The sequence below is a fragment of the Aedes albopictus genome, chromosome 1 (genome assembly GCF_035046485.1).
Source record: "Aedes albopictus strain Foshan chromosome 1, AalbF5, whole genome shotgun sequence".
In the NCBI taxonomy this organism is placed as follows: Eukaryota; Metazoa; Arthropoda; class Insecta; order Diptera; family Culicidae; genus Aedes; species Aedes albopictus.
This window is the reverse complement of record NC_085136.1, coordinates 3,128,962-3,143,391: the sequence shown is the minus strand read 5'-3', so window position 1 is coordinate 3,143,391 and position 14,430 is coordinate 3,128,962. Positions and strand designations below refer to the sequence as shown.

Sequence of the window (14,430 nt, the reverse complement as noted above, 5' to 3'; positions counted from 1 at the left end):
ATGGTGGACCTATTTCCAACTAACTTAAGGTAATTGTTATGGACATTTGACATGTGATTTCCTATATTTTCACCTAAATTTATATGTCAGGGTTATGGCTGCTGCACTATCTTTAACGTTTGGGCGAGGAGGCGCTTTAGTAGGAAATTTACTGTTCGGTTACTTAATAGATCTGAATTGCGTAGTACCAGTTGTGATATTCTCGATTATGTTATTTAGTAAGTATTATTACTGACAAAAAGCGCCTCATAAACTAATCCAACCATTTCTTATTTTTTTGCTTTTCTTACAGTAAGCGGTGCATTGTGTTTCTTCTTGCCAAGCACAGGCAGTGAAGCGCTAGATTGAATAACTGTAATATCCGAAACAAAGCTACATCTGTAGATATTGAGTATGTTAAGATTTTAATTTGATAGCTTACCTATAATAACGTTTACGCAAAAATATAGATTATCTGAGAACAAATATTGATTCTGTTTACGGCGCCATCCATTAAGTATGCTAAGGGACCGTTCATAAACCACGTAGACTTTGGGGAGCATGTCTGCCCAAATTTCAAAATTTTAGTATGGACAAAAGTCTACAAGGGGGAGGGGGTCAGAGATGACCAAATTCTGGTCTTCGTGGTTCATGAACAGTCCCTAACAGATAATTATATCCATTTGGAGGGTTTGATATCTCAAGAGCATTATTTAGTGGATGACCATTAGACTCAAATAATAATTGAACGATGACACATTTTCAGAGCAATAAACTGAACTGTTTGTAAAGCGGCCTGGCCAGCAACACGTGCATGAGTATTGAGTAAATCTAAATCTACAGTAGAAGAGATCTTAGTATCAACTCTCAGTAACAGTGTTACCGTCGTGCGGGACTTCTTTTTACACTTTTACATAGTTTTTCAACTTCATGACATTATAACTCCCAGATTAGTGAACAGATTTTTACAATTTTAACACAAAATAATCGTTAGTGTGTATTTAGGATGTATGCAAAATTTGAACTAAATCCATCAATAAACAAAAAAAGTGGTTCATCCACCAATCGGACACATCTCACATAGAACCGAATGGGGACTACTTTGGACATTTTAATTTTAACAAAACTACATTTAAAATTCTAGGGTTATTTCAAAAAGCATTTTGTACCAATACTGCAGTATATTATGTCAAACATGATTTCAATAAATAAATGCGTTTGAGTTACAATACACATTAATAAAAACAAAAAATAAATAAATAAATAAATAAATGCGTTTTAAGATGGTTCTCTGCTACCTCAGGTATTTTAATCAGCGTGATATTGCAATGTAGACACCCTTAAAAAAGGGTCCATCAATAATTTATTTGGATGTAACGGTTATGCAAAATGCATAACTATACAAATATTGGATTGTATATGCTACGTTGATACATCTTGAATGAATTGATCAACGCTTTGAAATTTATGAACCGTAGAAACAATGATTTTTTTGTCTGTATAACGAGATTTTTAACCCTAAGCTAGTTCATCTCGGGACCCACGTTTTACTTCCCTTCCGAAGGAAGAACCCACATTTTGTGAGTATGTCGGGAGTGGGATTCGATCCCAGGTCCTCGGCGCGATAGTCAAGTGTTCTAACCACCACACCAGGTCCGCTCCAAACAATGATTACAGAGCATACGTGATATATATTTTTTTGGTTTATTCGATGTTTTTTCGCGTCTTGACAAGAAATATTTGGTCTGCTTGAAAAACAATTTCAACCAAATGAAGAGGAGAAAATTGCTTTATAATAGTCCCAGATTTGAACCATATTTTGAGTTTAAAAAATCCATATTCAAAAGTGTCCAAAGTAGCCCCGCATTTCAAAAGTAGTCCTGCACGACGGTACTGAGATTTTTTTTCTTTGGAAACTTACCTCGGACTCGCAACGTGTTAAACGCATTCCGCAACAAGTGTTGAACACTGGTATTTCATCAGATTACTAAACTGTCCACGAAGCTATGACAACTAGGCTGGAAAAGAATGATACCTACCAGTGTGGTTAAAAAAATCGTGTTACTTCACACTTTCTATGCCTTCTCTCAAAATTTGAGATCATTTTGTTGAAAGTTGAGACTGCACAAGCACTTCAAAGTTTACATGGAAATTACTATGGGAAAGCGATCATTCATCAACCACACAGACCAAACCTACTGAAAATGGACAATATTTACCTGACTTAATATACAAACCATTAAGTTAAAATTCTCAAATACAAAGAAATTAAAAAAAATAATATACGAACGTTTTTTTATCTGTATTAACGAGATTTTTAGCCCTAGGCTAGTTTATCTCGGGACCCACGCTATACTTCCTTTCCGAAGGAAGAACTTACATTTTGTGAGTTTGTCGGAAGTGGGATTCGATCCCAGGTCCTCGGCGTGCTGGTCAATTGTTCTAACCATCACACCAGATCCGCTCCACGAATTTTACGAACGTAAACTGAGAAAGTTGCAGAGATCTGTACATTAGACCAGCCCAAAACACAAAAGTCATCAAATAGCTTTACACCTCCCCCCCGCCCCTCACATGGGTTATCACCGGAACACCAGTTTATCAAACACGATTTGGTTCATTTGGTTGTGCTGAAACTTTCTGCAATTGTTCTTCTTTTAAAGCCTTAATTTTGTTGGTGTACAAGATAAGTAAATGCTATAGGGTTTTATATCAACAACGTTTGGAAATCTATGTTAAAAACAGAACAAACCCCCTGTGTAAAGAATTAGCATTAAGTTGAAATTCACGAATAAAAAGAATAAAGAATAAAAAAAGAAACAAACTCAGCCAATCAGAAAAAAAAGTTTCGAAACTCAAGGTCTCCATTTTTTTCAATCCCAAGCGTTTCCGAACATCCTACGTGACTGACCACTGATACCTCCGCGGAACTATTTCGTTGTAACAAATATGATGCACGTGACATTACTCATGAAAACCATTCATCTAATTAATTTGGGTGTGAGATTTCCTACTAATTTACACCATATTAAATTCATTGAATCATTTAATGCCAGAAGATTACACATTTGATCTTAAATCAAGTTTATCTCTAACAACTGAAACGCTAAAACTAGAAGCACCACCCTGGAAGTACGAAGCAGCAGCAGCAGTAGGTAGAATGGGAAAACTTGAACTGAGGTACGTGTTTGCGTATAAGCCCTGCCGATGCGCAATTTTTATCCGGGACGTCAGCTGCTTTTTCCATTTCGTACGCCTATTTTGGAACCATGTTTTAATTTGCACCTCTGTTAAGTTCAAACACTTTGATAATTCAAGTCGCTTACTAACTGATAAATATTTATCTTGTTTAAATTCCATCTCTAATCTGAAAGCAAAGGTGTACTATGAATGATTTAAATTGATAGTTTTTGAAAAATCAAACCTTTCCAATTGTTTGGCACTGTAGGCTTGTCTAGGTTTACGATCTGTTCCTTGTCTCCGTCGTTTGATTCCAATCTTCGGACCTGCAACGTAGAAATGAAAATAAATGTCATCAAAAATATGAATACAAAACATACAATTCCAAATCAGTACGATATTGAAGCAAACTTGCGAAACCGTAAATCGTTTAGTCAACATTAATTTCCAATCATATAAATTAGATACAAACACTAGGCCATCCCTTATTTTTCGAAAATCGGAAATGTTAAAAGATCGTTGTTGGTAAATGATCGTTTTAGCTAAGAAGTGATCGTGTCAAAATTTGAAATCCGTATCTCAAGGCTAAGTGGTCCCTCAAGGGGCCCAAAGTTGTCAAAAATGATATGGGGCCAGAAAAACATGATATTTTTTCGTCGGAAAAGTACGCTATTCTACTTAAACCGATGATTTTAGGACCCTAAAGGGTCAGAATTGCGATATCTCCACTCGTTTATAAGTTTTTGAGCAAAATAGGGAAAGTTTTCTTTAGGATCTAAAAAAATGGTGAAATGCTCATTTTTCGATGGTTTTTTTTTATCAATAGCTCAAATTCAATTCAAATGAGCAATTCTGATCACATTTTTTTAGGGTCGTTATCATCGGTTTTAGTAGAATAGGGTATTTTTTCGACAAAAAAAAAATATAATGTTATTTTGATCCCATACCATTTATGACAACTTTAGGCCCCTTTAGGGACCACTTAGCCTTGAGATACGGATTTCAAATTTTGACACGATCATTTCTTAGCTAAAACGACCATTTTCCAACAAAGAACTTTTAACATTTACATTTTTTGCTAAATAAGGGACGGCCTAATATTAATATACACCCATTTCGGAACTAGTTATAGGGTGTCTAATTTTCCACTTTTTAACCCATTTACGCCCAGCGATCTATTTATAGATCAGTAACTTATGCGATTACCGTAGAGAAATGAAGTATGTTGGAAGACTAGTGTCTTCAACAAAGTTGTTGAGGAGGTCACAGACTATCCAATATCGTCGCGCCCGTGTTGTGAACATCAAGCGTCGTGTTGCTATGCGTAGTGTACCTAGCATAAGGTAAAACCATTCTTGGATTGAATGCGGAGTCTTTGGCAAAGTTGACCTGGAAATCAAGAGCTATCCGATAGTGAACTAGTTGATTCTAGGTGGCGCGAGTGAATTTCAGAAATTCTAAACTGCTGTTTCTCGAGAATCGGACCACATAGAAGAATTTCGTAATCGACAAAGTTGATCGGGATTTCAAGGTACGATAGCTATACGATGCTGAACTAATTAATTCTAGATTCATCCGCTAGGTGGCGCTACCCGGGTAGAGGAAAAGAGCTAAATAATAGCATATTTTGATATGGAGATCAAAAAGTGATATTGGTTTGATTGATATAAGAGATAAAAGATCTAAAAATAATATCACAAATTTACTCCTGGAACATCATCATCATATCATATTTTGATTTTGTAAGATCTAACCAATAGCAGCGAGCTATTCGTTTGATCTTGAAATATCAAATTTTGATATTGTTCAGATGTTCCAGGAACACTTTTTAGATATTATTTTCAGATCTTTTATCTCTTATATCAATCAAACCAATATCACGTTTTGATCGTCAGTATTTCACCTCTACCCGGGTAGTGAGTCTTAGAAAATCTAAATTGCTTTATCTCGAAAATCAGACATCTAAGAATAATTTCGTCTTCGGTAAAGTTGATCAGGATATCAAGACATATGCGATGCTGAACTAATTGAATCTAGATTTATTCGCTGGGTGGCGCTAGTGAGTCTTAGAAAATTTTAAACTGTCGTAACTCGAGAATCAGACCACATAGAAGAATGTCGCCTTCGGTAAAGTTGATCAGGACTTCAAGAGCTATACGATGCTGAACTAGTTGATTCTAGATTAATCTGCTAGGTGGCGCTAGTGAAGAATGTCGCCTTCGGCAAAGTTGATCAACACATCAAGTGCTATCCGATGATGAACTAGTTGAGTTGCATTCACTAAGCAGCGCTAGTAAATCTTAGAAATTCTAAACTGCCGTATCTCGAGAATCAGACCACACAGAAGAATTTCGTCTCCGACAAAGTTGATCAGGACAGCCAAGATCGAGCTATCCAATGGTGAACTAGTTGATTCTTGATTTATCCGCTAGGTGGCGCTAGAGAATCATAGAAATCCTCAACTGCTGTATCTTGAGAACCAGGCCACATAGAAGAATGTCGCCTTCGGCAAAGTTGATCAGCACATCAAGAGCTATCCGATTGAGGCGATTAAGTGGCCACGAGGAGAACATCATGGTTGCGCTGCTGTCGTGGCGTCGGTCTACTGGGTTGAATTCGTGCCCGCGGTTGGAAAGGTGTCCTCGGCTTGGTCGGGCAGGTGGAGGCCCCATGTCGGCACGTCCTTCTGTGTGCTGGCTGATCCCGGGTAGAGGCTAATGGCAAACAAAGGACAAAATAATAACTGGTTTTGACATCATATCTCGTTTTGCCATTCTTCTTTTATTATGAAAAACTTAAAATGGCAAATCAATAGCAAAATATACAATCATAGCAAATCTTGTCATTGATATGTTATTCATGAATAATGCTAAATAACACATCAATAACAAAAATTACTATCATGGTAATACTTGCAATTTAGCACCTTTTATAATGAATTGTGTAAAATATCAAAACAATAACATAATTTACATTCCTAGCTAAATTTGCCATTATTTTGATATTGTAAGAAATTATTTATAAACATTAGGCACCATAACATATTTTACTCTTAATATACCATTAACTATTATATTGTATATTTCAAGCATAACTATTCAATTCGACGTACCTCGCAAAAGTAAACAAATTCGGATTCTTTCGTTTTGAGTTTCTAATTTCCATAAAATAAAACTGTTTTTACATTGATTGATGAACTTAAATTTTATTGAAGAAAAAAAAATAGCTCATTTTACCTTTCTTCTGCTACTTTGAAATAATAATTGAATCTACCATTATTTTAAAATTGAATTTGAACAACTAAACCTATCATTTTTTTGATCGCTACATAAACAGCTAAATTTGTTCTTATTCTGTTATCAATAACTCAAGAATGTCATATTTTGTTATTCACCGATAACAGTTAATTGGGGTCTTACTTTGTTATCAATATCTCAATAATAACTTATTTTGTTCTTCAATTTAATCCGCATGCTTTACCATTACTTTGTTATTACAATGGCAAAATAAGTTATTTTTAAGTTTTTCTGCTACCAAAATTTTGTTATTATTTTTGTTATGTTAACTCTTATTTCAAACAAACAAATAGCACATTTTGCCATTCAAACATTCTGTTTTAATGGTAAAATTTACCATTCTTTTGCCATTAAGCTCTACCCGGGATACGGCCTTACTGATGGGAAGGTTAAATCGCTGTGCTCGCGGTATCAGTTCTTGGTACTTGCTGTTCTGTTGAAAGCAGACGTGGTGTCGACCCTGCCTACCATCCGAGGATCAAGTGGGTGTAAGGACCACTCGGGAAACTGGCTAAGCGCCAGGATGCTACCATGGTGGACACCCAAAAGCTAGTCATCGATGTTCATTGCTGTAGGCAGGCTACACAGGGTGCGATGTGCACTAGCCTCTCTCTGAAACAATGCCTTCTTTGTGGTTCCGGAGAGACGAAGGGTTTGGCGACCATGGGAATGTTATTTAGTGGGTCGAGGATACAGTAATCCTGACTTTCATTTTTTATGAAGAAGATGGCCTTAACCCCACATTACCTCGGCTTTCGGTCTGGGTGTCTGTTGAGCAGATTATCCCCCAAGGTATAGAAAAAAACCCGGATTAATCCACCTAGTGGTGATAGTGCCTTTCTCGTCGAATATGTACTCATGATCTTTCCGTCGACGTTAGCATCCCGAATCCTGTGAATAGTTTATTTATAAAAGCAAGAATCCAAGCCATCATAGAGTTACTGATGGCACATATTTCCGGTGTTATGTTCAATGTATAGGCAGAGCTGAAAAATATCAGACCTCTTAGTTGACTGCGTGGCCACCTTTATTATTACTGGAATACCATCAATACCAAGACGATAATAACAAGCTTAAATATAATTTATTTCACAACCAAAAATCACTTTACAGTCTTCGATAAACTTTTTCCTGCACACCTCAGGCTATATTGTATTATCATTGGTTACTAGATTAAAACAATTTGACCAAAAAATGGAAGCAAGTGAATTTTTTCGTACTGAATCCAATTCAAATTAGAACCATATCACAGAGCGCGAGCAGCAATCAGTCGGATCAAAATTTTGCGCAGCAATTTTAGACGCAAAAGGGGATTGAAAAACTTTGCTCGAGGTTGATGCGATTAAATTTCAATTTTCTCATGGAACCCCCATTCTACTGTATATTTACACCTCAGGAATATGAGAAGATGTGATTTTATGAGCCTGCATCAGTTTTGTCAAGATTTTGTTCTCTTACACATATTTATCGCTTGCATTGATTATTTTCACTGTTTTTACCACTTCCTGTAAGATAGCCGGAACCGGTTCCAAGACTGTACCTATTGTCTCAAATATGGTCTGAGACTAGTCTCTTGCTAACTGTTGAACAGGTTTTCTGAAAAGCCGAAAATTGATGTGCATGCATGAATTTGATTCATTTTACATTTTGGTCATTCTGCCGGGACATACAAAACGGGTTCTACCGGTAGTCTCTAATGTGATCTGAGTCTATTTTTTTGTAAACCGTTCATCAGGTTATCGAAAAAGCCGTGATTTGATATGTCGCATGCATGGGTTTGGCTCTTATATGCATTTGACCACTTCCAGCAAGACACCCGGAACCGGTTCTGGAATACTACTGGTTGTCTCAAATATGGTTTGAAACCATTTTCATGCTAACCGTTCATCAGGTTATCTAAAGAGCCGCGATTTGATGTGTTGCATGCATTTGGTTCACTTTTACATTTGACCACTTCCGGCGGAACATCTGGAACTGGTTCTAAAGCACCACCGGTAGTCTCTGCTGACTATTTTCCTGTTTACTGTTCAAAAGGTTATCGAAAAAGCCGCTATTTGATGTGTCGCATGCATGGGTTTGGTACACTTTAATATTGGACCCTTTCCGGCGGGACATCCGGAGCCGGTTCCAGAACACAACCGGTAGTCTCTGCTGTGATCTATAGCTATTTTCCTGCTTACCGTTCTTCAGGTTATCGAAAAAGCTGCTATTTAATGTGTCGCATGCATGGGTTTGGTTCCCATCTACATTTGACTACTTCCGGTGGGACACACGGAACCGGTTCCGGAATACTACTGGTTTTCCTAAATATAGTCTGATTCTATTTTATTGCTAACCGTTCATCAGGTTATCTATAGAGACGCGATTTGATGTGTCGCATGCATGGGTTTGGTTCAATTTTATATTTGGCCACTTCCGGCGGGGCACCCGGAACCGGTTCCGGAACACTACCAGTAGTCTCTGCTGGGTCAAAGGCTATTTTCCTGCTCACTGTTCATCAGGTTATTGAAAAAGCCGCTATTTGATGTGTCGCATACATGGATTTGGCTCACTTTTATGTTTGGCCACCTCCGGCGGGACATCCGGAACCGATTCCGGAATACTACTGGTTCAGATATGGACTGAGAGTATTTTCCTGCTTACCGTTCGTCAGGTTATCGAAAAAGCCGCGGTCTGATATGTCGCATGCATGGTTTTGTAGCATTTTCATATCTGACCCCTCCCTGGGGTACCGATCCGGAACACCTAAATGGCCATAACTCCGGAACGGCTGAACCGATCCGAACCATTTTCAATAGGAAACAATGGGACCAGATTCCGCGTCGAATGAACCGTCGGTCATTAAAATCGGTTGAGGTTTACTGCCAAAAAGTGATGTGAGTTTATTTTGTACACACACATACTCACACACACACATACACACACACACACATACATACACACACACAGACATCACTTCAATTCGTCGAGCTGAGTTGATTGGTATATGTGACTCGACCCTCCGGGCCTTCTATCAAAAAGTCATTTTTGGAGTGAACATATAGCCTTTCCAGTACACTTAGTGTACGAGAAAGGCAAAAAGGTATGTTTCCGCTTAGTTGAAAATGTTTAATTATTGTTGGTTCTTTATATTACTTTCCCACTTGAATGCGAGGTCTCGGTCATTTCTACCTACCAACTCCACCATCCTGGAAATTATGATAATTATTATATGATTGAAGAACACTGAACACTGGAAAAATATTTTGTATGAAATTTAACTTTTACCTCAATTATAAAAAGGTTAAACTGTAGAATGGCTGTTCGGGTCCGTATGAAGTTGATCAACAATCTCGATCAGCCTAGATAGCTGTGTAGTGTCGGTAGGGTGTTCGACCATTTGGCCGAATGCCGTTTGGCCGAACGCCGTTTGGCCGAATGCCATCTGACCGAAAGGATCATTTGGCCGAATCGTGATGAAATGAATTCAGAAGTTTTTGAAATTCTAACTGCCAATATGATCATCAGAAATATTTCCTTCTTTTAATCATACGCTATTCTTTCTAGTTTTGACATTCAGAGATTAGTTGGTGTTGAAATTGCCTGTATTTCATCACAGATTTTTCCTTCTTTGACTCATAGGCTGTTCGTTCAAGTTATACTGAGGCTGGGAACAGTGGTATGGTCACTGGAGTAAATCATTAATGTTTCGGCCACACAGCATTCGGCCAAATGGCATTCGGCCAAATGACCCTTTCGGCCAAATGGCGTTCGGCCAAATGACCCGGAATCTGTCGGTAGCGGTTGTCACAATTGGCTAAGACGGACTGCCTGTTCCGGTGGTAAGAGTCCATTAAACAGGTGGCCCCTAATTCATGATGTGTGCCTAGGAATGAATGGTTAGGGGGGTCTAATAAAATCCTAACGGCTTAACGGAGCCTGTGGAGTACTAGGGTACCCTCCACAGTATTCTGCCCCTAATGCGCTAACCGGAGCAATGATGCAGTTGTCCTTGTGTTTCTCCGAGATAATCTGCAATCCCTCTTAAGCCTCAACTGCGAGGCTCAATAAGGGTGGGATTATTAGTACATATGTTATTTATTTGCTTTAATTATAACCTATATGGCTCTTCGTATTATGCGTTCTTCACAGTATCCTGTGTGTATCTCATTCTCTGGCGTTCTTCAATCGATATCGAATTGGTTTTTATCGCTGCTCTTTTTTCTTGTGTTGTGATTGTAAGAGTTTGATCGTGCCTAGTTTGGGTAGTGGCTATCGTTATGACAACTCAGATCAACCTTCAACATAAAAGAACAGTTTTGGTCCAAGAACTTTACTTTCGTAGAAGGAATTTCTATGTAGATGTAAGGCTTTAATTAACACCTATGTGATTCCGCATTTTGCGTTTCATCCGATGTTTGCTACTTTCAGTAAAATTGAAATGGCAAGCTCGCGTGTCATGCCTCGAGCCCAAAAATGTTTTGATAAAACTGCTTGTTTGCAGCCTTGCTATTCCCAAATCTTGGTGGGATTATACTGTCAAGTTTATTCCGTAAGTGGATAATGCATCGTATGAAGATTAGACCTATCAATTTTACCTCTTTCTGCTGACATGATTAGAACGTGCCTCTCCATGGGAACCAACATGCTTACCAAAATGGAAAGTCCACTGTGATTTGTTCACACAATGTTGTTTACGATATCGGAAAAGCATTCATTTAAAAACAATTTTGTTTGGATGTTTTCTTGGATTTCCAGGATACTTTTGAACACGTATCTTTCGATTCCATATTGGAAGCCGAATTGATTGTCCTACACTGAGAAAAAATTCTACTCAAAATTGAGTCGGATCCGACTCAGTTTCGTTAAAAGTGGGACAACCCTAAAACTGAGTAAGGTGTAGGTTACTCAATTTTGAGTAGTTACTCTAGTCGATGAAGACTGAGTAAAGTCAACTCACGGCATTTAACATCGACCGTGAGTTGCTTCTACTCAGTTTTTGAGTAGATTTGAAGCAATTCTAATAATGTTGTTGATTTACTGTTTTCTAAATTTGATAATTTACAGCTTCAGCAGCGAGTGATTCAATTTCAGCAACATGTTTTCACTGATCAAAATCTCTAAACTTTTAATTATTGATGCTATGATGCGCGTTTTGAGGTACAACTATTTACTGAGAAGAATTTACGATGCAAGTCAATAATGATTGGATTCTAGTAAATTTGATCGGATACCTCGTTGCCACTAAAAGAATCACTGTCTGCCGAAGTCATAAATCACTCAAATCACAAAAAATAGGGGTCGTTTTGCCGGATTCAATGTAGCCGCTGTAGTCCGCCACGAACAAATTTCTGTATTGCTTTTTTAGCTAACTCCTAATTTGACAGTTCGGAATATCGATTTGCTCCAATTTTACTCAGATTCGAGTAACCGATGGCAAACGCGACTAACTGAGTAGAAGCACCTCATCTCCCTCCAACAAGCTTACTCAGCTTCCGCCAACTCTTCGAGGTCGACGAAACTGAGTTGTCGTAACTCATCGACTGAGTAGAATTTTTTCTCAGTGTATTTATCTTTCAATCATTTCCTATTGGATTTACCAAATGCTCAATAACCAACATCTCTTCTCGGCATTATGTCAAGCAGCGATTAGGAAATTGAGTGTTTGTGGATGCCCCCATGCGGGAGTCTTGCCATCACTTTTGTTATCCTAAATATTATTTTGTCCATCACAAGCCTCAATACTTCAACAGGCTGCTTCCTTTGTATATCTTGAGAATCCGACTGTGAAACTTCAAATCATTTGATATTTAACTACGCAGTTTTTACGCAACTGCGTTTCCGAGTACTCGGTAAACACTTGATTAAGTAAAACTGACCTAAGAAAGAAGCCTGAATCTTCAGTATGTTCTGTTGTTCTGAACCCGTTGTGGCAAGTAGCTATAGGCTTAAGTGCCCCACACAATGCATACGTTTGCGTGTGCGTGACAGTAGTTTGACACATTTCCCATGGGAAAACTGTCAAAAAAACGCAAACCTCGACGGAACGGACGCTATGTGTTCCAGGCTTAACTTTACGCTTTATGCGTTTTTTACAGTAGAGTAAAGTGGGGCAAAAGTTTCTTTTGAAGTTTTCGAGCTCAATTCAAATGATTACTTTCGGGTGTCAAGGTTGTTCGAGGCCTTTTCGAAAAAGAGTCTTTCACTTCAAAAATTATGAAAATTAATCAATATTTCGAAAAGTTATGACAAAATGTTGGTTTTTGATCAAAAAATTTTAATATGCGATTATCTTTCGAACGCATGAAATGGAATTGTAATGAAATCGAATTCAATATTTTATTTTGGGGCGTAACTAGGTTTATTTTGAAGAAGCTTTAGCATGTATAACTTTTTGCAAAAATGATTTGGAAGTCATATTTTACACATAGTGGGGCAAAAGTTCGAATTGGGGGGCAAGAGTTCGAGTCATGTGGCAACTTGAGGTAAAAACCCAAAATTCGGCAAAATGTACATATTATCTCTAAAAATGATGGAATTAGTGAGAAAATTCGATCAAAGTTGAAAAAAATGTTGTTTTATCTGAATTTGGCGAAAAACTACTAATTTTTGGTGTAATAAATTTAACCCTGATTTGGGTAAAATCTAGATCGAACTTTAAAGTGTAGTCCAGTTCCAACATCAAATATTAATTGGTGTTAGGTATTCCTATTACCAAATGTATCAAAATAGTGTGCTACGGTTAGCGAAACTCCACAAACACAAGATTCGAACTTTTGCCCCAGTGGTGGGGCAAGAGTTCGAATAAGACACACACATACAAAAAGTGTTGTAACTCAAAATTGAAAAGACATTTGGCGTAACTTTGTTCAGCAAAATTTTAGCTGATGGATAAAAGAATCACCACACGGTATTCATTTATTTTTATTTGCTTCGATTTTTTGAGAAAAATTGAATTTTCAACTAGGGTCGAACTTTTGCCCCACCTTACTCTACCCTTTTCAGGGCGCTGTTTGCATCCGCTGTGGTACGCTTAGGCGACTGTTTCGCGCATATCATTAATTGCGGGTAAAAGTAGTTTAGTTTGATTGGTTTAACATATGGTTTTCAAAAATTTGCTTGATATAAAAAAAATAAAGTTAAATAAATGCTCAAAAATGCAATTTTGTAACAGTAGCAGTTATATCATTTCTGCGAATTATTTAAACAGTCGAATTGTTCCTACCATAGGCACATTTTATTCCCTAGTCTAACCAGTGTTTCTGAAAAAAAAAAACGGCGCTTGTTACTCCAGACTCCCCTCTATCTAAATTGAGTTTTGTGCTGCTCATAAGTGTCATACAGTCTGACAAAATAAATAAAAAATCTCACAGGTTTAACTTTTCGTTACCTAGATTTCACATGTAGGTGCTAAACATTACGGTCTATATTTTCCTCACTGCTTTATGGCTCAATTGCTTGGATCGTTAAAGAAGCAAGAAATGAAGAGATTTACGGTTTAAACATTTTCAATTGAGCACGACTTTACCGAGGGATTGTTTGATGCTGTTTATTTGAGATTCCAAGATAAACAAATCAAAAGCAGAATAACAAACACAATCAACCACATTTATTCATTTTAGCACCTTTCTTAATGGGACTTGAATGATTATCTAGATGGGTCAGCTATTGTACAATGTGCATGTAATACTTACACAAGTCATTGGTAAATCCAACACTGTAACTATTCCTAATTGATTCTAGTTGATGTGGTATCCATCCTGGGTATAGAAAGTTCGGAGCTAAGGTATTGTGCATGTCACACTTTGTAATTTTAGAAGAATCGATTTCATCTAGCATATTGGTTTCACTCACACTGGCTTCATTTGTGTTTGATTTTCGTTGAAGATATGATGAAGAACATGATTGATCATTTTCATTTGTATTCGATAACCCCAGAATGTAATCGATGGAAAACGTGTTTTTTAACTTATCTTTATTTGAAGCAAATAAAGGT

General features: G+C 37.5%; 1 long non-coding RNA gene across 1 annotated transcript; it reads left to right on the top strand.

Moving 5' to 3' along the window:
* LOC134289422 (uncharacterized) lies at positions 1 to 469 on the top strand. Its single transcript, XR_009998517.1, has 3 exons — positions 1 to 29; positions 91 to 218; positions 293 to 469. It is a non-coding gene; the product is annotated as an uncharacterized LOC134289422 (long non-coding RNA).
* Positions 470 to 14,430: the final 13,961 nt, after the last annotated feature.